The following is a 23,783-nucleotide window of genomic DNA, read 5'->3' on the forward strand; positions in this document are numbered from 1 at the left end:
AATGAAGTGTCTATTATGAATTACTATTACAGTGTCCGACACACTGTACAAATCTAATAAATTAGCACACAAACAATTTATAAAATATCTAGTTTTATTTATTTTTTTATCCAAGTTTGTGGTAGGGCAATCTTTATACATTATAAATTAGAGAATATTATTTTTCCTAAATAAAATTAAGAACTGAAGTTAAATTAAGAAATTAATAAAATTTCTTTTGTTTTTAGAAAAGTGTAGAAGGCCTATGTGGCCTTATGTGTATCTCTTATTCCACCATTTCTGTTTGGTCTTAATTATTTTCAAAGGATTCTAGACTGCATGGAACTAAATAATACCAGCAACCCTCTTTGTCAGTCATCCTAAGAATGGTCCATTTCCTAAGCACTAGCTGTCTTGTAAAAGTTTTGCATATGCCAAGTGTACAGAACTTGCATAATGTCCTTGGCCAAGCCCTATTTACTGAATAAAGTTTAACTCAAATGTCACCCTTTGGCCAAAGCTTCCTCTGATAATTTCTCTCTCTGCTGTGCTCTCATGACAACCTGACCCTACTCATTCCTTGAATTACTATCAACATCTCCATCCTCCTTTCTCTCTCTTACAGTGACTATGAGCTTCTCGATGCTATGGTTGTGCTATGTCAAACTTCATATCTGATGGATAGAGAATCGGCCTGGGATGCTGAGGACCCAGTTTTGAAACCCTGAGGTCACCGGCTTGAGCGTGAGCTCACCAGCTCGAGCACAGGGTCACACCAACGTGAGCGTGGGATCATAGACATTGACCCCATGGTCTCTGGCTTGAGCCCAAAGGTCGCTGGCTCAAGCAAGGGGTCACTGGCTCAGCTGGAGCCCCCCCCCCCCCGCACCTTGGTCAAGGCACATATGAAAAAGCAATCATATCTGTCCCTGTCATATCTGTCACTAAATATCTGTTGCAGTAGCTGTCAATATCTAATTTCCTCAGCACTTACCTAATTTAAATAGCATCCCGAGTCTTCAGCTGTCGCAAAAGACCTCCTTCATGAGCATGAAATGATACCATTTTTTCCCATGTTATCTGGAATTTCTAACAATGACCCCATGGCTCAAAATGAGGGCAGTTTCTTAGGACTGTGCTTAAAAATATGCTATATGGGCCCTGGCCGGTTGGCTCAGCGGTAGAGCGTCGGCCTGGCGTGCGGGGGACCCGGGTTCGATTCCCGGCCAGGGCACATAGGAGAAGCACTCCTTGGCCTCTGCCCCAGGTGCTAGAGTGGCTCTGGTCGCGGCAGAGCGATGCCCCGGAGGGGCAGAGCATCGCCCCCTGGTGGGCGTGCAGGGTGGATCCCAGTCGGGCGCATGCGGGAGTCTGTCTGACTGTCTCTCCCTGTTTCCAGCTTCAGAAAAATACAAAAAAAAAAAAAATGTTATATGGGCCCTGGCCAGTTGGCTCAGCGGTAGAGCGTCGGCCTGGCGTGCGAGGGACCCGGGTTCAATACCCGGCCAGGGCACATAGGAGAAGCGCCCATTTGCTTCTCCACCTCCCCCTCCTTCCTCTCTGTCTCTCTCTTCCCCTCCCGCAGCCAAGGCTCCATTGGAGCAAAGATGGCCCGGGCGCTGGGGATGGCTCCTTGGCCTCTGCCCCAGGCGCTAGAGTGGCTCTGGTTGCGGCAGAGCGATGCCCCGGAGGGGCAGAGCATCGCCCCCTGGTGGGCAGAGCGTCGCCCCTGGTGGGCGTGCCGGGTGGATCCCGGTCGGGCGCATGCGGGAGTCTGTCTGACTGTCTCTCTCCGTTTCCAGCTTCAGAAAAATACAAAAAAAAAAAAAAAAAATGCTATATGGTGCTAAAGGAGTTATTTTGTCTGTTACTTCTTTTCCAACCACAAATTAGTTTATCAGGTTAGCCAGTTGTGACCTTGGGAGATGTAGAGAAATGATCTCTAAATTTGGAACAAGATATAGACTAAAGAATTTTTAATTGTGTGAAATAAGAAATTTAAGAAAAAAAATCAGTGCACATATGTTGTGAACAGCAAGCGAAAAGGCTTCTCAAGGCTGTGGGTCAGCGTTAATGAGAAGTTCACATTTTTATATTTCTTTAAAGAGATTTTATTATTTCCAGGATAGTGGGTCAAAGCATAGGCTTTGGAGTAAACTAGTCCAGATTAGAGTTCCATTCTAATGCTCACGACATCTGTGGCCTGAGACAATGTCATTCACCTGTGAGTGTTAGTTTTCTCATCTACAATATATGTGTAAAAAGATGCCAATCTCATATTTTTTTGTTGTGAAATTTCAATAACAGAGTATGTGTAAAGGTCATTAATAGACACCCAAGGCCGAGTGCCTGAGAAGAAGAAGAAGGAAGGACTAACCCTAAAACAAAAACTTCTGATACACCCTCTGGATGTTCGCTAAAAATGGATGCTACCTACCTAAAGAAGCGCCACTTGTAGGGCACCACGCAGAACGTGGATATGCAAAGACAAAAAAGTAAACAATCAATTTCCTCTCTAAAACTTACGACTAAGGTAAGAAAGATCCAAGCCCAAATAACATTAATAGGATAAAACCATAACTACATAATAAACGTAACTGAAGATATTCTTATACATTGAATAAAATTATTTTGAGTTGATATGTAAAATAAGATTTTATGAAAAAAATATCTTTTTCAACTGAGCTTCCCAACTGTTACATGAAGAGAGGAGGGAGATTTCACTAAGGAAGGGGCCTGTTCACCCACTTCACTTTTTTTCAACTTGGGTCATTGCCGTTCACCATCCAGCCATCTGTCTTTATTCTCATTCTGTCAGTTTTCACAGCTGCATCTTAAAATCCTAGCAGCACATGCCCTGTTCATTTCATTCTCTTAGCTATGAAGACAGGGGATAACATCCTTTTAGGAATGACCAGATCATTCTTTTCCAAAAGAACCAATTACAACCGTCACTGTCAATATTCTTGCTAAATATGATACGTTTGTTGACACTACAGTGTAACTGGAATATTTTGTGCTTCATAGGTTTCCATTTCAGTTGAGAAAATTAAAGCATTATATCATGAGTAGTTCATTAACTTGTGGTGTTTTCTTTAAAATTAGGAAAAATTATGGCCTTAAATGGTCAGGTATGGTCATAAAAAACAGATTAATTTACTTGTCCTCATGCAAATCAGAAATCAGGATAGAGCCAGTTGGATAATCTCAGATACACTAAGCCGACCAAATAGGTTGAATCCTTATGAGAAAAGTACAAATAAATTGAGATAATACATGACTCTATTAAATAATGCTAATTTACAGTATTTACTTTAGCCAACATCCTGTTTTAAACCAGAATTATAACAATTCTGTGAAATTGACTAATTTCTTTTTCTCTTCTCCTGTGAGGATTTGGTTGAAAAAGGGGCAAATTGTATTATTAGACACAAAAATGTTGCTGTCTTAATCCCATATTTAGTATGATTTTGGTGAATACTTTCTTTGAGAACTCTTAAATCTTAAATTCAGTCTGATTCACTGGTGAGCTAATTGTGTACCAATTAGTCTTCTAAATCCTAAAGACAAAAAGCTTAGAAAGACCTGCCTCATTCAATGAGAATTTTACAATCTACTGGAGAGGAAAAATACACATGTAATTGAAATCCGATATGCAAGTGTGAAAGCAAATCCAAAATGCACTGGTTTAAGAACACACACCCACACCCACACACACACAGACAACAGTGTGGGGGGTTGCAGGAGGGAAAGAGGGTGGGAAGGTAGAGGAGGTGAGGAGGTAGAGGAGACAGATGGTGATGGGTGGAGACGTGACTTGGCGTGGTGGACACACGATGCAATATACAGATGAGGCATTGTAGAACAGTGCATGTGAAACCTGTATAATTTTACTAACCAATGTCACCCCAATAAATCCAGTAAATTTTTTTTAGATTTATTGATTTTGAGAGAGAGGAGAGAGAGAGAGAGAGAGAAGAGGGGAGAGGCAGGAAGCATCAACTCCCAGATGTGTCTTGACCGGGCAAGCCTGGGGTTTCAAACCGGCGACCTCAATGTTCCAGGTCAATGCTTTATCCACTGTGCCACCACAGGTCAGGCCAATCCAATAAAATTTAAAAATTAAAATTAAAGTAAAACCTCATTGCCACTCATCTGGAACACTGAGTGTAACAATTGTTCTTCCTGCCTTCACCTCCTCAAACCACCAGCTGCGTGATCGCTTTCCCACATTCCTGTGGGAACGGTCTCTACAATGCAGATCTGGTCTTGTTAACGGATGCCCGACCTTTGCTGGCTCCCCATTCTGCACGGTCGGACGGCCGGCAGCTCTCGTTCCTGAGCAGGGTGCAGGAGACCCGCCCACCCCCTCATGATCCACCACCGATTATCTGGCGACCATCACGAGCATCGTGCTGTCTACACCTCTGCTGTTACTCTTTCTGGGATGCGCTTTCCGTACCAAGCCTAACTCACCTTCATTTTCCTTTCTCTTTCATGATTCAGTCAGGGGTTGTTTCTTCGCAGAGAGACCTGGCCAAATTCTGGGTCCTTCCTTCGCCTTTTTATAACACAGTGTGTCAACCTCTGTTTTACCGCCCTCTCGGATAGTTCTGGTTCTATGACAGACAAAAGCATAAAATCCTCATGGTGAATAGAGGCCTTCCCACCCCGTCTAGTGGATCTTCCTGCCTTGCAGACTCTGTTATTGGTTTTGATGTGTCTGGATTCAAATTAGATTCTGCCACTAACTTGCACTTTTATGAAACTCGAAGGCAGGCGAAGTAGAGACCGGCTCCGTGCCTCTCGCGCCCCTCCCCCACCCGGGGGGTGGAGGGGAACAGGGTTTCTTTGGAGCCCTGTTCCCGTGTCCAGTCTTCATCTTTGCCAGTGCGAACATGACATTTGGGCAGAGACAGAAGCCAGACTTAAAATTCCTGTGGCTGGGCACCAGCTCCACGAAGTAGGATGCAGGAGCAACAGGATTATATGGTGGCTTCCTGATCCCCAATTCCTGACCTCTGGGTCATAACTTCAGCTGAGTGTGGCTGAACCCAAGTGTCAGGGGCATTCACCACCCTGCTGCTCTGGGAAGAACCGACGACTCCTGGCAGGTCAGCGGGAATCATTTAAGGAGACTCAGCCTAGCGATCATTCCTCCATCCCTTCCAATGACTTTATAAATGCCTAATTCTCTATCATATTTTTTTTATTTTTGCATAGAATAATACCTGCAGTTGTTTCTGTTTCCTTGACGATGGTGTTATAAGAGAATTTTATATCAGAACTGTTTACAGACAACATATTCCCAAGGGCAGGGATCTTAGCTTGGTGACCTGGCTACATTACATCATTAAAAGGCAGGAAAGATGGCCCTGGCCGGTTTGCTTAGTGGTAGAGCGTCGGCTTGGCGTGTGGAAATCTCGGGTTTGATTCCCTGCCAGGGTAGATAAGACAAGCGCCCATCTGCTTCTCCACCCTTCCTCCTCTCCTTCCTCTCCATCTCTCTCTTCACCTCCCGCAGCCAAGTTTCCATTGGAGCAAATTTGGCCTGGGCACTGAGGACGGCTCCATGGCCTCCGCCTCAGGTGATAGAATGGCTCAGATTGCAATGGAGCAACGCCCCAGATGGGCAGAGCATCGCCCCCTGGTGGGCATGCCGGGTAGGATCCCGGTCAGACTCTGTCTCTCTGCCTCCCAGCTTCTCACTTCAGAAAAATACAAAACAAACAAATAAAAAAAAAGGCAGGGAAGATGGGAGTACAACTAGAGAATGGTGACGGTGGCCCAAAGGAGACAAAGGAAGTAACTCCTGTTATTCGGAGTGAAGATCCAACTGGACGGAAGGGCTGCTGATGCCTGGAGGGAAGGGCCACGTACCCACCCCCCCTACAGGCAGAGACGGGCAGTGCACCTCAGAGCCGCGGCCCAGGCACAGAGCCTGGCTGGGCACCCGGTCACGTCGCAGGTAACTGTAATAGAGAGTGTTACACTCTGCCCGGGGATACCCTAAGCGTCTCCGCGAAGGAACGTATCTTGGACTTGGATGTTGGAGCTTTCAGTTAATAGCGCAGACAAGAGACGGCGTTTCCAAGGAACGAAGGCTCTCAGAGACAAAGCCTGCGTGTGGGTCGGTGTCCCTGTATCAGCGCGCCTCTGAAAGATGTGGGGAGAGATCGAGCTAGGAAAATGTCAGGAGTTTTGCTGCAGGAACAAAATTCTGAAAACATAGCATATCATCTAAATCCATTATCGTACTTAGCTGTTTTTATTATCTTCCCCAGAAATGTCTCCCCCTGTTTTCTAACAAACATTTTTAAAAACCCCTTCTCTATTATTTGCAATCTTACATTAGGAATAAAATTGTAATAACATTATTAGACCGGTACCGTTCACTTTAGAACACTGTTCTTTTTCTCGTGTCCTCATTGTATTTCAATATACGAACCAAAACAAAATTGAAAATGGTCCTTTTCTCTTGAAATATATCTTAATATACCAATCCTTTAAAATTTGTTATTCTTATATAAACTACCTATCTGTATTTTCACTCTGTCCTTTTGAATGATTAAATCAGAAATGACTGTGTCTTTCTATGACTGATTTTTTCTCATATGTTCCTTCGATGTGACGATTATTTTAAAACTCAGGTAATTAACTTTCTCACATTTTCTTTCATCTGTTAATAACACTCAGACTAAAAGATTGATCTAAATTTTTTTAAAAACTTTTTACAAAGTGGGATGATTATTTCACAAAAAATGTTTAGAAATGAATATTCTTTTTTCTGCAAACAAAAATGCCATCAAGCCAGTGAAGTGTTCTATGTTCCTAGTTTTTTTTCTGTGTAAAATACTAGATGCAGTAGAAAATGAGGCAAGCCTTTATTATTCCTACATCAAATCAATACTACCAGAGAAGGAATCTATTGCTTGGTGCTTTTTAGATAATAAAATTCAGTCTTTTTTGTTTTGTTTTGTTCAAATTTTTTTAAATTTTATTTATTCATTTTTAGAGAGGAGAGAGAGACAGAGAGAGAGAAGGGGGGAGGAGCTGGAAGCATCAACTCCCATATGTGCCTTGACCAGGCAAGCCCAGGGTTTCGAACCGGCAACCTCAGCATTTCCAGGTCGACACTTTATCCACTGCGCCACCACAGGTCAGGCTAAAATTCAGTCTTTAGGTGCAGGGCTGATGGAATCTTAATGTGCACTCCCTATGGAACTGATTTCATACCACTTTCCTCATCCATTTATCCTTTCATTCATCCATTCATTCATCCATTCATTCATTCAATAAATCCCCATTGAGTATCTACAATGCCCTTAGAAATATCAGCAAACAACACAAAGATCCCGGTCTTGTGGAGCTAACATTCTAATGTGCAGAAACAGAAAAAAAGATACACACACATCATAAAATAATTTGCTACTAATCTCCTTAACCGCTGGCTGGGATTAAGTGACAGTGCTATAAAAAGTGTCTAAATTCTAAGAGACTAAACTATGATATCCCCTCAAATTGGAAATGTAATTGCCCCTGACTGCTGACCTATAAATTCAACATATAAATGATACTTATAGTAAGGAACAGAAGTAACAGAAAGAAGCAGCCGAGTGGCTCAGAATACGCTGGAATCTACATCGTAATGCTTCTCTCTCTTCTCAATAGCAGCCATCTTCCTCAGATGGATACTATGGTAACCACTTTACCAACACTTCATTGACAAAATAATTTTACAAAAACAAATAGGTCCGAATTACTATACCTAATGCATAGGACGGGAAACTGAGGAACAGAATAGACTCCCGTATTACAGCGAAACAAGTGGATTGGGTGGGGCGAGAACCCAGGTTGGGGATGTTGGCGGTGTGGACTTAACTGTGAGCAGAATTCAGTCATATAGCTATTTTTTTCAAACTGTCATAATTATAAAAAGTGAAGTAACGGCTGCAATGCACATCTAAATTCTCTTTAGGAGAAAGCAAGCCTTAGACCAGGGGTCCCCAAACTACGGCCCGTGAGCCACATGAGGCCCCCTGAGGCCATTTATCCGGCCCCCGCCGCACTTCCGGAAGGGGCACCTCTTTCATTGGTGGTCAGTGAGAGGAGCGTAGTTCCCATTGAAATACTGGTCAGTTTGTTGATTTAAATTTACTTGTTCTTTATTTTAAATATTGTATTTGTTCCCGTTTTTTTTTTTTTACTTTAAAATAAGATATGTGCAGTGTGCATAGGGATTTGTTCATAGTTGTTTTTTTTATAGTCCGGCCCCTCCAACGATCTGAGGGACAATGAACTGGCCCCCTGTGTAAAAAGTTTGGGGACCCCTGCCTTAGACACAGAAATTAGTTTCATTCACAGGACCATTGCAGTGTGCATGGGATGCCTCAGGCTACTTGGATGAGACACGAAGTATGTGATTCATCTAATTAACTCTCCCTTTCCAATTTGTTTATCAATCACCTTTCCGATTATTCTCAGGGGTTTCCAGTTACACACCAGGAAGGAAGGTGTTAGGCATGTCCATGGGAGTTTTATTGTATTATGCATTTGACATTTATAGTTCCTTTGAAATATGATAAATTTGACTCTGGTTTTTAGTCATCTGTGTCATGAGCTTGGCTAAAAACTAATAGTATTCATGAACTCTTTGATGTGTAAAGCTGCCTGCTAAATATCTTACATGCCCTAAATATTTCTTTTTGCCACAAGTATTTACTGAATGAAGCTGTTCTCTCAATGGTTGAATAAATCGACTTCAACAATTTACACTTCGCAACAACCACCCCACAAGTTAAGAACTATTGTTATATTCACTTTGCAGACAAGAAAACGGAAGCTTAATAGACCCAGTGAATAAGCCCAGGGACACCCAGGGCTAGAGCTTACACTCAGGTCTGTCTGACCCCAGAACCCAAACTACTGCTTCTCAATCAGTTGTATTCCAATTAATCACTGAAGTGACTAATCCCTGAAAACCCATGCTAAAAAGGAAAGGTTTTGTTTCTGTTGTTTAATTCAGTTAATCATTGCTCCTGAGCAATGAAACAGAGCCTCCATGCAAACTGCTGGGAAGGGTGTTTCTTCTCAGCTCAAGCGGACCGCACCTGAGGCCAGTGCAAAGCTGGTTTTGTCGCTGGAAACCGAGTTCTGGCTTCAATGTTGGGAATCACTGAGAGCCGTGAGCATCGTGAAATCCCAGCTCCCGAGTCTGCCTGTGAAGTCCTGGCTGAGGGGGTCCAAGGGACAGCGAGTCCTGGCTGAGGGGTCCAAGGGACAGCGAGTCCACACTTGACCTAAAGAAGAAGAGGTTCATGCATATTTTGAGTTGAAGCCTTTCTTAACAACATCTATTTCTAGAAAAGATCCCATCCATGATTTTTCAATTGGCCCAATAAAGCAGCGTACCTCACTCGCTATGTTGGCTAGACTAAAGATTATTTTAGGGACAAAACACTCCCATAAGCCTAAGTTGTTTTGTTTTGTTTTTTTTTTTTTTACATTTTTTAAACGGAGGACTTTCATAAATTTTAATTTAGAAAAACAGATATCAGAAATCACCTTTCTCTGAATGCTTGAGAGGACCTCCCCCCCTGGAATACTCTTCTCCCGGATTGGGCTATATCCTCAAATGAACGACAGTAACGAGAGCTAGCCTGACCCAGCTTGCAACGTCACGGTGTCTTCAGGCACGCCCTGTCCCCTCAGCCCGCCTAGTTTTCCGCACAGTGCTTGTCACCATTGACAATTACTTTGCTGTTTATTTTTTTTTGTTCAACGTATCCCATTTTCGGTTGGGTTTTATGTGTTTAGTGCCATACCCCGAGGGCCCAGAAAAATGAATGAGGCACTCTACTGACTCTCACTGGGTCCACAGGAGTAACGGACAGAGCCAGGCATTGGAAACTACAGGACTTCAGGGGAGTGTTTACTTCCCAGATCAGAAACACCACGCGAAGCGTCCTGGAAATCAGGCCGTTAGCCACGCTCTCCGGTTCAGTCGCTGCTCCAAGCATCTCGCGTCTCTCGACTCCCACACGTCTTCAGGTAGGAAGCCCTGCTTTAAAAACCTTATCGAAGGATGGATGCTGTTAAACAATAAATGATTGTGTTTTCCTAGAATTTAGATTTGTGTTCTGCCTTGATTTCTCTGTCAGGTATTCGGTTTCAAAAGACTTCAGAATAAAGCTAAGATCAGTGGATACCACAGCAAAACAAGAGAGATTTTGAAAGGGTTTCTTCTTCTATCAGAAAGTTCAGTGAGTTTCACTGAGCTTGATGGATTTAAAAACAAAACAAAACAACTGGCAAGTCAACAAAACACTTCTGGTGAAAAAAATGTATCAGTTAAATAAGAAATATTCGGTTAAACAAAATGATTTTCTCAAAAACCTTGCTACACTCTGTTCACTAGGTATATTCGAACTCACGAAGGGAAGTTTCTGAAAGCACATTTATTTTGCCAATGTCACTTTTGATTGACATTTTTATTGTGAAAAGCATTTGATCCCACCTTTGTAAACACTTCCATTTAGGATGAGCGCTGAAACTCATTTTGCTCAAAATAAGTTTGCTCTACACCTTCTGAATTAATTTCTCTTGACTACTGTCACAAATGACCACCACCACTGTAGCGACTTGCAACAACACAGATTTACTTCCTCACAGTTTGGGATCAGTAATCACTAGAGAAATGCAAATCAAAAGTATGATAAGATGTTCCCTCACAGTTATTAGAATGACTTCTATCAAAACAAATGAAGAAATAGAAAATAGACAATAACAGGTGTTCAAGAGGCTAGAGAGAGTTTCCCAGACTTGCTACTGCTCTGGGAATTTAAAATAGTATAGCCCCTATGAAAACAGTATGGTGGAGCCTCAAAAAATAAGTAAAGCTAGTATATTATTCAGCAATTATACTTCTGGGCATACACTCAAAAGGGTTGGCAGCAGGATCTCAGAGAGATATGTGTACACCCATGTTCATAGCCGCATTAGTCACCATATCTACAACTCGGAAGCAACTCAGCTGTCCACTCACAGATGACTAGATCAGCAAATATGATACCTTAACACAACGTACTATTAGTCTTAAAAAAGAGGAAATTCTGACTTATGTGACCGCATGCGTGAAACTTGAAAACATAATGCTAAGTGATATAAGCCAGTCACAGGAAGACAAATATTGTATGATTCCACTTACATGTGGCACTTAGGACAGTGAAAATCACAGAGACAGAAAGTAGAATGATAGTTCTCAGAGATGGAGGAAGAGATATGGGGAGTTATTGTATAATGAGTATAGGGTTTCAGTTTTACAAAATGAAAACAGTTCTGAAGATAGATATCAATATGGTTGTACAGTAATAGGATTCTACTTAATGCTACTAAACTATACATTTTTAAATGGTTAAAATAGTAAAGTGTATATTATGTATATCATACCATGATAAAAAACATTGAGGAAAAGATAAGAGATTATTATAAACAACCGTATACAATGATTTAAAATTTAAATGAAACAAAAATTCTTCGAAAAGTGCAAGTTCATAAAATTGACACAAAATAAAGTAGAAATCATATAGCCCTAAGTCTATTAAAGAAAGTGTATTTCTTTAAAAAAAAACCATAAAACAAAAACTTCCCAGCAAGAAAACTCTAGCTCTAGATTGTTTTCCTGTTAATTCTATCACGCATTCAAATAAGAAATATGCAAAACTTATATAAATTATTTTAAGAAATAAAGAATGAGGAATACATTCCATCTGCTTTTTAAGGCAGCAAAATATAATATCAAAATCAGATTAAAATATTACTAACTTTTTTTTAAAAAAAAAAACAGAGTCCATGAACAGAGATGCAGAAACACTTAGCAAAATATTATTTAATCAAACACAAAAAGATATACAAAAGACAATGTGTCATAACTAAGTAGGGCATCTCTATATTGCAAAGTCATTTAACATCTGAATATCAATCAATACAACTCCCCATATCAACAGAAAGAAAAAGACAAAGATGTTATGATCATTTTCACAAGTGAAGAGAAAACATTTAACAAAATTCAACTGCCATTCATGATAAAAAGAAAAAAAATCTCAGCAAACTAGGATTAGAAGGATAGTACTTAAATTAATAAGAGCACATATGAAAAACCCAGCATTGATGTCATACTTAATAGTAATATTTTTTTAAATAGTAAAATAAAGTCCACTTTTATCCTTAAAAAAGTTATACAGGACCTGGCCGGTTGGCTCAGTGGTAGAGTGTTGGCCTGGCATGCAGGAGTCCCAGGTTCGATTCCCGACCAGGGCACACAGGAGAAGTACCCATCTGCTTCTCCACCCCTCCCCCTCTCCTTCCTCTCTGTCTCTCTCTTCCCCTCCCACAGCCAAGGCTCCATTGGAGCAAAGTTGGCCCGGGCGCTGAGGATGGCTCTATGGCCTCTTCCTCAGGCGCTAGAATGGCTCTGGTTGCAACAGAGTGATGCTCCAGATGGGCAGAGCATCGCCCCCTGGTGGGCATGCCGTGCCGGGTGGATTCCGGTCTGGTGCATGCAGGAGTCTGTCTGACTGCCTCCCCATTTCCAACTTCAGAAAAAATACAAAAAAAAAAAAAAAGTTATACAGATTACATGGGCAGAATTAAAATTGTCTATATGTATAAATGATAATTATTGAATAGGAAATCCTAAGGAATGAGCAAAACTATTAAAATTAATAAGCAGTTTGGAAGGTTGCAAAATATGTCAGCATAGAAAAATGTATTTCTATATATCTGCAAATTTTTAAAAGAATATAAAAAGAATTATCTTTATATGTATTTGACAATAGAGAAAATGCACACACACAAACACATACACACGTACACACATGCGTGCATGCAGACAGACCCACCTGAACGTAGGGATCTACTGACCCTGTACGTGTACCCCGCCCATGTATACACTCACTAAGATCACTACAATTAGAAAAATAATAACACTGACAGAAGTGTTGGTGAGGATATGGAGTAAGTGGAACTGCTGCTTTATATCTGACTTCTCTATACCCCGTGCCTGGTGGAGTTAAAAATAATGCGACCTTTTCGGGAAACTCTTTGACCATGTCTTAAAGAGTTAGGCATACGCCATTCTCTCTCTCTTAAGTATTTACCCAAGAGAAGTGGAAATACGTGTTCCTTTGGCAGAAAAGGAATATTTATAAGCTAGCATGGAATATTACTCAGCAATAAAGAAGAACAGACTTCTCACATCTGCGTGAGTTAGCACAGCACAGCACAAATGAACCGTTATAAGGCTGAGCGGAGGAGGCCAGGCCCTGAAGAGTACAGATTATGTGACTCCATTTTTAGAAAATTCTCGGTAGTACAACAGAATCTGCAGTGACAGAAAGGACATCAGGGGTCGTTTGGAACGAGGGGGCAGGAATGGAGGGGGGCGAGAGTAGGGAGGGTGCCAGGGGGCCTGAGAAATGTTTTGCTGGCGCTGTCATGTTTGCTGTGTTGATTGAAGGGTGATTTCTCAGGTGTACACACTGTCAACAGTCGTTCACTTTAGTGAATGGAGCCTATTGTATGTAAGTTAGATCATAGAAATATTTATTAACCTTAAAATGCATACTGTAAAATGTAAAAGGTTGAGAAAACATAACATTAAGAATATAGATGAGCCTGACCAGACACAGTGGTGCAGTGGATAGAGTGTCGGACTGGGACGTGGAGGACCCAGGTTTGAACCCCGAGGTTGCTGGTTTGAGCGTGGGATAATAGACATGATTTCATGGTCTCTGGCTTGAGCCCAAAGGTCGCTGGCTTGAAGCCCAAAGTTGCTGGTTTGAGCCCAAGGTTGCTGGCTTGAGCAAGGGGTCATTCACTCTGCTGTAGCCACCACCCGGTCAAGGCTCTTCTATGAGAAAGCAATAAATGAACAACTAAGGAGACTAAGGAACCACAGTGAAGAATTGATGCTTCTCATCTCTCTCCCTTCCTGTCTGTCTCTCTCTCTATCTCTGTCACACACAAAAATAAATAAATAAAGAATATAGATGAGGGTGTTTAGACATCCCCAAAGTAACTTAACATCTTGATGGATTAAACAGAATGAAATATTCTATGCATTCAGTTGGTGAAAAAAACTTGAAACGATCTGTTTTTCTGCTTACCGCGAAGGGTTATGATGCAACTCCGATAGAGAAAGCCAGGCCCATCAAAGGGCTCTGCCTCACTTCAGGAGGAGTTTATTTATCACAGAAAGTAAGCAAAATAAAAGAATGAATAAATATTGTGATTTTTATCAGCAGAGAGCAATTGGCTGAGGATGTAAAGGGTTGAACATATGCAAATGATCATGGATTCCTCAGAAATGAATATTCTAAAGCATTGAGTCTACCCTCCAAAGGGACAAAAGCAGAAAAGGTAAATAAATAAAATGAGCAAACCCTAAAATACGCCACCGGCACAGTGGACATTGCTAATTATGCATAGCCATTATATTTTTACAGTGTGCATAAATTAACTACACAGAATATAAATCTCTGGAACAAGAGAATGTTCCATTTGAGGCCCCGAACATCTTCCCAATATAGAAAACCATAACCCAGGGAGACATTGGCTCATTATTTCATGTTTGCAAAAAGTACCTTGTCTGCCTTTATCTCTGAATCCTTTCATTTATGGCATATCCTTTATTACCGATATTTGAGAAAGTCTGCCCGATGAACAGGCTCAATGTTAGCGAGAAGTCACTGTTGTCCTTTTGATCGGGAGGTGGGGGATCTCTTTTTTGGTTCTAAACCCCTGCTACTTCCTAAGCCATTCTATTGTCAAAAAGAAAGAATTCTCTGTTCTACTCTAGAATAGAGTCCCTCTGTCTGGTTCCGAATCATCGAAAAGATAACAGCGACAGCACAGAATCTTCACAGGAGACATGGAAAACAATAGGTTTTCTCCAGGATAAAAATATATCTGTAATTTAGTAAGAAATTTGTTTTTGAAATTTTCCCAATTTAGTACTATGAAAATACAACATACCTAGTAAAGAATTATACATTATTTATTCAAATGTAATGAACAAATATATTTGACATAGGAACAGGCTGTTTACACTCTACTTATGTGATAGGTTTTACTTATTGTCATATAAACAAAATGTATTAAAATGATGCTTTAAGGTTTTCATAAGAACTAAAAAAACCTGCCTTTTAAAAAGTCGTTTGTTTTTAACCTTTATGTATGGGTAAGAATGTCCTGGCTAACAACAACAATAAAAAAATTGTATAGGTAATGAATATCAAAAGGCATCAAATATGTTGTTCTATAAAAAAAGAGACTAATGTAACACGGACTACAGAAATCAAGGCGCTCAGTCTGGAGCAGGAAGCACCTTTAAGCCCCCGAAACGAGGACGGTCTGTTTCCTAGGAGACACCTCTCCGTGCGGTCCCGCTAAGCCCGAGAAGGAGAACAGCGCAGGGCTTGCGGGTACCGGTTAGAAATCAGGCATAGCCATCATTTCCCAGATGGGAGATCCTGAGAAAGTGTTTTTTACTTCCCTGAACCTCAGTTTCTTCATCTGTAGAAATAATTATAAACAGTACCCCTATGGGATGTCTGCAAGGATTCCGTGTCATTGTGCATGAAAGCAGGTAGCAGAGCATCGGCCACATGGTAAATGTTCCAGAAAGGCTGGCTTTCAGTCCAAAGATTATTCTCTCTCGGGACTGCAAATTGGTTCTCATTCACATCTCTTTTAAAAACTGAATCCCAGTGTCAGACGCTGGAGCAAGTACTTTTGCTAATAATTACTCCTCTTTGACTCTAAGAAAAGCCCCCAGATAAAACTTCCAAAGTATTTAGAAAGGAGAATTATGGCTTGAAATTTTTTATCCATTACTTTTGTGAAAAAAGTGGCGGTTCAAGGTATTTGAAACCTCAGCCGCTGCCTCCTCACATAGACCCTCCAAACAACATGCATTCCAGGTAGAAGAAGTGGACTTACTATGGAACGCCACTTTGGAACAGGTAGTGAGTCCACTCGGCCAACCAGATTACCCGGCCAAACGCTCCTTGTGTAAAGAGAGCCTAGAGCCATCATGGTGAACTCAACATGTCAGCTTCTCCATGAAGATTCAGTCATTGAACCTATTAGCCAATGAGCGTTTACTTAGTATCTATTGCTATGTGGCATGCCCTATTTAAGTCTCTAAGGATATAAACAAGAATACAATAAACCCCTGGCCCCAGGGAACTTATAGTAAAATAAGAAAGGTATACAAAGAAATATACAATTGCAATAGAGTGTGGTAGAAACCATATGGATGTCTACAGGGAGTGCTTTGTAGGAAAGTGTGTGTGTATGTGTGTGTGTGTGTGTATGTTTAAACAATGTCCTTTTGATCAGCAAATGATAAAATATTTTCTAAGAACCGAGAAGTCCAAAGAGAACCAGCGAACTTGTTTACAGAACGTTTTCTTCACTAGGCTCCTTTTTATTATCTATATAATTAAGTCAATGGGCTGAGACTCAGTAAGTTTTTTTATTTTATTTTTTTAAATTGACTTTCTGGAGGTGACATTGGTTAATGGCATTGCACCGGTGTCAGGGCACCAGTCCGTTCGCCACCGCAAGTCAGGTCTCCTTCCAGCACCATCTACCTTTTTCCAAAAAAAAAAAGAATTTTAAGTTTAGTGGAACAAAGATTTAAAGTTTAAACATTAAGCGATTTCCTGTAGAAAAAAAGAAGTTACAGTTACTGTGATTACCAAATACTACAAGTTAGTCTTATTTGAGCAGTTAAATTCCTCGGAGGCAACATTGTAAGAAAAATACATTTTCCAAGTACTTCTTCATTCTTAACATTAAAACAACATGGAGCAACTTCAGAGGGAATTAAGGAGCAGTGAGCATGGCACACCGCCGTGGGCCGGCCCCTCACCGGGAAGTCTGTGGAGCTCCTGATGTAGACATGTGGCCCAGTGTTTGTCTGGCCATTGAACCCAGAGAGGCGTGCCCCAGATGAGCGCCATCGATGTCCCCGGTGTCACAGCCAGTATCTGCTTCTCCCCAAGAGAGGCAGAATTTCCTGCATGCAGCACGCATGCCACCAAGCACCGGGAAGCCTGGCCGGAGCCAAGGGAAGAGGGCGTGGCCCGTCCAGGACGCAGTGACAAGACGATCTAGACTCCAGAAGCTGCCACCTTTTTGATTTCTTTGTCTGCCACCTTACCTTTGTCAAACCATGATGTTGGAATACGTCCCTCCTTGCTACTAGGGTATCAGTGTGCAGAATCTTTAAAACCTGTGGCTGGTGTGTCTGGGGGCCCTTCTCACTGCACCTGTCAGAGGTCACCATCTGTTCCCTGCGGCCCCAAGCCCGGTTCTGCCCCCACCTAGCCGCGTCCTCACCGCCCCTCCTCCTCTCTCCCTCCCTCCCTCCCCTCATTCCACAGGGCCCTGCCGGCTCCTCCACACCTCCTGACCCTGCAGCTAGCTTCTCATCGGGATAGTCCTACAATTATCTTTTTAAAATCCCATTAGGTTCAGAATAGCCTCGTTAAAGAATTTAACACAATTCTCTGAATGTGTTTTACAGAGAGGAGTAGGGAGTGATATGCATATTAGCTGGGACTCCTGGTGCACAGAGCCCAAACCAACCGCTATGGGGCAAACAGAAACTGCATATATAACAAATCCCTCATATACAACTGTATCAGCACAGGTATCAGCCTGTCTCCCAGAAGCTATGGAAGGAGGTTAAACGGTATATAAATATAATGATAAAACTATAACCATGAGCCATTGTCACTGTCTACAGAGATCAGAAATATTTCGTTTGCTTTGCCACTGATGGACGATATGCAAGTCAGCTACTCTCTGTGAAATGTTACTACCTTCCTGTTTCATTCACAGGGGGGTTCCAGAGATTTGGATGAATATGAATTAATGTAGCTTTGTTGATTAAGTGGCTATGATCTAAAAAAATAGAGAATAGGAAATGCAGCAACACCTGCCCAGATGTGATAATCAGACATATTGCATTGTTGGTAGCCTTTAAAAGGTATGTATTGCAGAATTGATTATAGGTGTTGTAGCTTTTCATTGTTGTTGTTGTTAGAGCAATTCTTTCAAAAATAACTGTATTCCTTTAGGAACATATATTAAATACAAAAAACCTTATGTTGAATTTGAATATATATATAGTAAGCAAATAAATTTTACCCTCAAAAGAACAAGCATCCACTTAATTCTTATAGGTAAACATGTCTGTGGATATAAATTGCTTGGCAGGAAACATGTCGTGTTTAAAACTGATCTAACCCTTGGAGATCTGAGCAGATCTACCCTGAACCTGTCATCTAGGTTAACGTCTATTCTTCAAAGTTGTAAATGATTTCTTTCCAAATGGACATTCAAGGTTACCAGATACGAGAGTAAAGACAGCAGTATTCTATTTTCTTCTCCACTAGCATAATTAGGGGTTCGAGGAAAGATATTTATTTTGAAATTTAAAAAATTAAATTAAAGCGGCCAGAAAAGGTTCAGTTAGAAAAATTTGCAGATCATTATTCAATGTTGCCACCTTCAGGGCAGATTGTGGAATAGCAGTGAAGGAGGGAAAACTAAAGATATTCTTTCCATGATTAAATATTCCCCAATGCACACATGACTTCTAGTTCATAGAAGAGATATATTTTTCAAGTTAGGGATGCAGAATCTATTGTGCTTAACAGTTTTCTCTCTTGACACATTTCAACAATAAACAGGCACGCACTATTGATACCTTCTAAAACAAGGACAAATCTTTGAATAATTATTCTGGGTGAAAATGCCAGACTGAAAAAAAATGAGAACATACTTTATGATTCCATTTATTACAATTATAGGAGCGATATATATAATATATAGGCTTTAATTTTTTTTTGCGTGATTACTTAAGAGTAGAAAAGCTGGGTCATATGTCACGTGTGTGTTGACTTTTTGAGAAACGACCATAGACTCCTGAAGTAGTTGTATCACTTTACACTCCTCCTCGCAGCGTCTGAGAGGTTTTATTTTTGTTTGTTTGTTTTTTTGTATTTTTCTGAAGCTGGAAACGGGGAGGCAGTCAGACAGACTCCCGCATGCGCCCGACCGGGATTCACCCGGCACGCCCACCAGGGGGCGATGCTCTGCCCCTCCGGGGCGTCGCTCTGTCGTGACCAGAGCCATTCTAGCGCCTGGGGCAGAGGCCAAGGAGCCATCCCCAGCGCCTGGGCCATCTTTTGCTCCAATGGAGCCTCGGCTGCAGGAGGGAAAGAGAGAGAGAGAGAGGAAGGAGAGGGGGAGGGGTGGAGAAGCAGATGGGCGCCTCTCCTGTGTGCCCTGGCCGGGAATCGAACCCGGGACTGCCGCACGCCAGGCTGACGCTCTACCACTGAGCCAACCGGCCAGGGCCGTCTGAGAGTTTTAATGCTAGCCCTTCCGTGTCCTTGACACCAGTTGGCATGATCAGTCATTTCTCTTCACTTAGGGTCTCACTGTGGTTTCAGTTTGAATTTCTCTAATCGCTCATGATGTTAAGCATCTTTACACATGTTGCAATACTGAGAAGAAGTGGTTCATCACTTTACATTTATTGAGACTTTTATTATGGCCCAGAATAAGATGTCCCCTGCTGAATGTTCTGTGTCCCCGTGATGAAAAGAATGTGTGTTCCGCTGTTGTTGTGTACAGTGTTCTGCAAGGTCACCACAGGCTGCGTTGGTTGAGAGCGCTGTTCCAATCTTCCATATCCTTAGTAACTTTTGGTCTCCTTGTTCTAGCAATTACTTCTATAGGGTCGTTGAACTATATCTCTAGAGCTATAGATACATTTATTTACCTTTCCAGTGTGATTCACTTTTGCTTTGTGTGTTTTGAAGCTTGTTTTTTGTTGTTGTTGTTGTTGTTTTGTCCGTAAAAGTTGAGAATTGTTCAAACCTCCTGATGAATTCATCCCTTTATTCTTGTTGAATGACCCTTATCTTGGTGGTATATATATATATATATACACACAAACACACTTTGTTCTGCAGTATGCTTTGCTCAGTATTAACTTAGCCACTCAACCTTTACTTGTTTATAAAAGTTATGAAGTATATCTTTTTTTAATCCTTTCACTGTTAACATATTTGTTTCTCTTTATTTGAAGTGGGTTTCTTGTAGGCAGCACATAATTATGCTGGGTTGTTTTTTTTTAAATTCAACCTGACAACCTCTGTCTCTTTATTGGACTATGTAGAGCACTACATTGACTGTGTTACTGACATACTCAGACTTGGATTTCTTACACCACTCTTTGTTTTTCCTGTTTGTGCCGTATGTTTTTTTATCGACCTTTCCTTTTCTCTTTTTTCTTTTTGTCTGCTTTTGGATTAATTAAATATTTTTTTATTGATGTCTTTTACTTCTGTTGGCTTATATGCTAGCTAGTATCTTTGTTTTGTTATTGAGGGGATGCTTTTCGGTTTATAGATGACATCATCAACAGGTCAGTGCCTAGGGATATTATACCACTTGACTCAAGTGTAAGAATCTTAAAATGTTATACTTCCATGTCCATTACATCCCTGACAACTGTTGCTCAAATGCTATTAAATACCATCTGAATTTTTATTTTTTTTTCTGAAGTTGGAAACGGGGAGGCAGTCAGACAGACTCCCACATGCGCCTGACCGGGATCCACCCGGCATGCCCACTAGGGGGCGATGCTCTGCCCATCTGGGGCGTTGCTCTGTTGCATCCAAAGCCATTCTAGCGCCTGAGGCAGAGGCCATGGAGCCATCCTCAGCGCCAGGGCCATCTTTGCTCCAGTGGAGCCTTGGCTGCGGGAGGGGAAGAGAGAGACAGAGAGGAAGGAGAGGGGGAGGGGTGGAGAAGCAGATGGGCGCTTCTCCTGTGTGCCCTGGCCGGGAATCGAACCCAGGACTCCTGGACGCCAGGCCGACGCTCTACCACTGAGCCAACTGGCCAGTGGCCATCTGAAATTTTTTAGGGGATAAACAAAGGCTCTGGATGATGGATTCTTCCAGAAAGGATGTAAACTGGGGCACCCCTTCTTAATCCAATCTGAGACCGCGCTGATGAGAAGTTGATTGAAGATCGGTTTCCGTCTGTTTCTGGTTTGCTCTTCCTTAGAGTGCAGGTCAATTAACACGTCACCGCCTATATTTTCTAGATTTCAAAATCTTATTCCTGTTGCCTCTGTCCCTATACCTCTATCTTTGTTCATTTCCATCTCTTTTTAAAAATGTCTTCTGCTCTGAATCTGAGAGAGACAGAACAGCCAGCAGTCTAAGAGACAGAGTCTGAGTTCTCTGTTACAATATTCATGACCCTGTGACTTTGAAGCACTTATCTTGATCCTGTTTACTTGCCTCTTAGAATGAGTCCTTCCTCGGGTATACTTCTGGTTTCTTGTTCAGGATGTCCTTTTGTGCGTTAACCCTACACTCCCTTGCACCTTGTAAGGGACCAGGATAAACACAGCTTAGGCTTAGAGAAGCTAGCCCTCCTTACAGTAACAAAACGCTGTAATAGTCAGGTGCTTTTCCCACCAAGATGAGTAAGCCAACAAATATTTACGTAGGGTTTTCTATATGGAAAGCATTCCGTTGTCTTCATAGTTCACGTTTCTTCCTATATTAGACAGTGAACAAGTTACCATAAAGCTAAGAATTAATTGGAGACAACTACACTCAAGCTTCAGAACCAGAGGGACTTGGGGGGGGGGGCTACACAGTCTTCATTCTGCAGGTGAGAAAACAGAAACACTTACTGGCTCAATGGCTCTGAGAGCTGCCCCCTTACTGAGGTTTAATGAAGTGTCCTGGGGGTTCCTGGTCTGTTCAACCCAAACTGAGAGTCATTGGAGTAATTTGAGGAACATCTTCATGAAACTAGAAAACCAGTTGCCAATGGTATGTTAGCTAGCACCGTGGGTGAAATAGAATCCTTACGTTCACGTCAGTTATCAGATCCGTGTTGAACCCGCTTGCACAAGCCTTGGTCCCCACGCTGCTGTGGGGATCAGTACTGTCACGGCACAACTCCCACTCCCATGGCCAGATGACCCATTCTCGGGGAGGGGACAATGGCTCAGGGTTACACTATGCGTTATGCATGCACAGAATTTTGCTCCCCTTTTGTCTGAATGAAGATTTTGATGAGACTGCCTGTCCTGCTTTTCTCTGGAGATCCCCACATCGGTGAGTATCACGCTACATATTACTCATCTGTCCTCTTAAAACCACGTGCCTTCAGGTACTAGGGACGGCTGCAGGGTCAGAGAGGGGTTTCCGTGCCACAAGCAAGAGTTCCGCCATTAACACCCCGATAAGGGCAGACCGTCGGTCAGGGACACAGATCGGGCCTAGGGCACTTCCAACCTCATAAGCTTCTGCAGAGTCTTCTAGAATCTAGAGTCAATCAGTATTTGCAAGCCTGGGAAGAATTTAAGGGTGTATTCATTAAAATGTCTCTACAGGTATATTATACTATTCGAGCACCTACTTCTTTTATTTTACATTATGCCATCACAGTAAATTCGTATCACACCTGTATAACCAATTACATGGTCCGTATCTACACAGCGTAAGTATGCTCGATGGAAACGGGACTTTAAAGGGAAATACCGTCGTAGCACGCGAACGTCCGTTCTGTATATCGTATTCCTACAGGAGAACACAAATGCTGAGGCAGCCGGGTGAATACATAGATGGGGAGGGCGTGGGAGGAGGCCTCGGCGTGCCCCGGAGAATGTGTTCTTCGCTCTAGACTAGACGACCTGGACACAGGATGTGGCCGCGTCCCTGCCTTTGTGAAAGCAGAATCACGGGCTCGAGCGTAAATAGCGTTCCACACTGAGAAACCGATCCCTGAAGCGCACTCCACAAAGCGAAGCCCTCGTAGCGGAGGGGCTGGCGGATTCCAAGTCAGCATGAAGAGCAGCTTAGTGACCTTTAATTCCGCACGCACAAAGGACTTTCCCCTGGGTTCCTAACTCCGTGGTTTTCAGAAATCAATGCCTGAGTACCCCCCTTTGTCCCTGAGCTGCTACCAGAGCCATTATCTGCCCTAGCACCCAGCGTTAGGCTGATCAGACAGATAAACACCCCATCTGTTTCCATGTGACGGGTAAGGAACAGTTGGCGGGCGCCCTTAGAAGCGGCTCTGTGCTGCACTGAAATTTTTGAGGGGTTTTGTCTTACAAAACATGTGCGGAAAAATAAAGCGTCACATTTCAGTCTGTGACACGCAAAACAATCAATAAATATTAGTGAATTAATTAGTTAATGTGCAAATTGTCAAGCAAGGCTCTCAGAGGGATGGAGTGTGGTCCCGGAGGGGTGGACGAAGGACAAGGGAATTTATAACTGTAAGGCCAGTAGCCACGGCCACCATTGCAGCCACTTGGTCCGTGCAGGTTCACATTTGATTCGGACAGACAGTAATGAAACAACGGAGCCAAGAACTGGTGAGCCATTAGCTTTAATCCTAGCTCGCACCCGGCGGGCGAGAAATACACACAGTGGGAAAACACTTCCCTTTCCATTCAGGGCTCCCAAAGCCACTGACTCATCCGAGTTTCCTAGAATCAAAGGTTTCTACCTCACCAGCCTTATTCACCTCTGTTCCCCATCTCCTTCTCTCTGCACAAACTCTGCACAAACTGGCTTCTCCTTCAGCACTCCGCCATCTTGGCTGCTTCTCCTCTCCTCCACGTGGCCTTTCTCTGCTCTCCTCCAGCTTGGGGCTCCTCTGCTCTGTTTTATAGTGTAGAAATC

The sequence above is a fragment of the Saccopteryx leptura genome, chromosome 11 (assembly GCF_036850995.1).
Source record: "Saccopteryx leptura isolate mSacLep1 chromosome 11, mSacLep1_pri_phased_curated, whole genome shotgun sequence".
NCBI classification, from domain to species: Eukaryota; Metazoa; Chordata; class Mammalia; order Chiroptera; family Emballonuridae; genus Saccopteryx; species Saccopteryx leptura.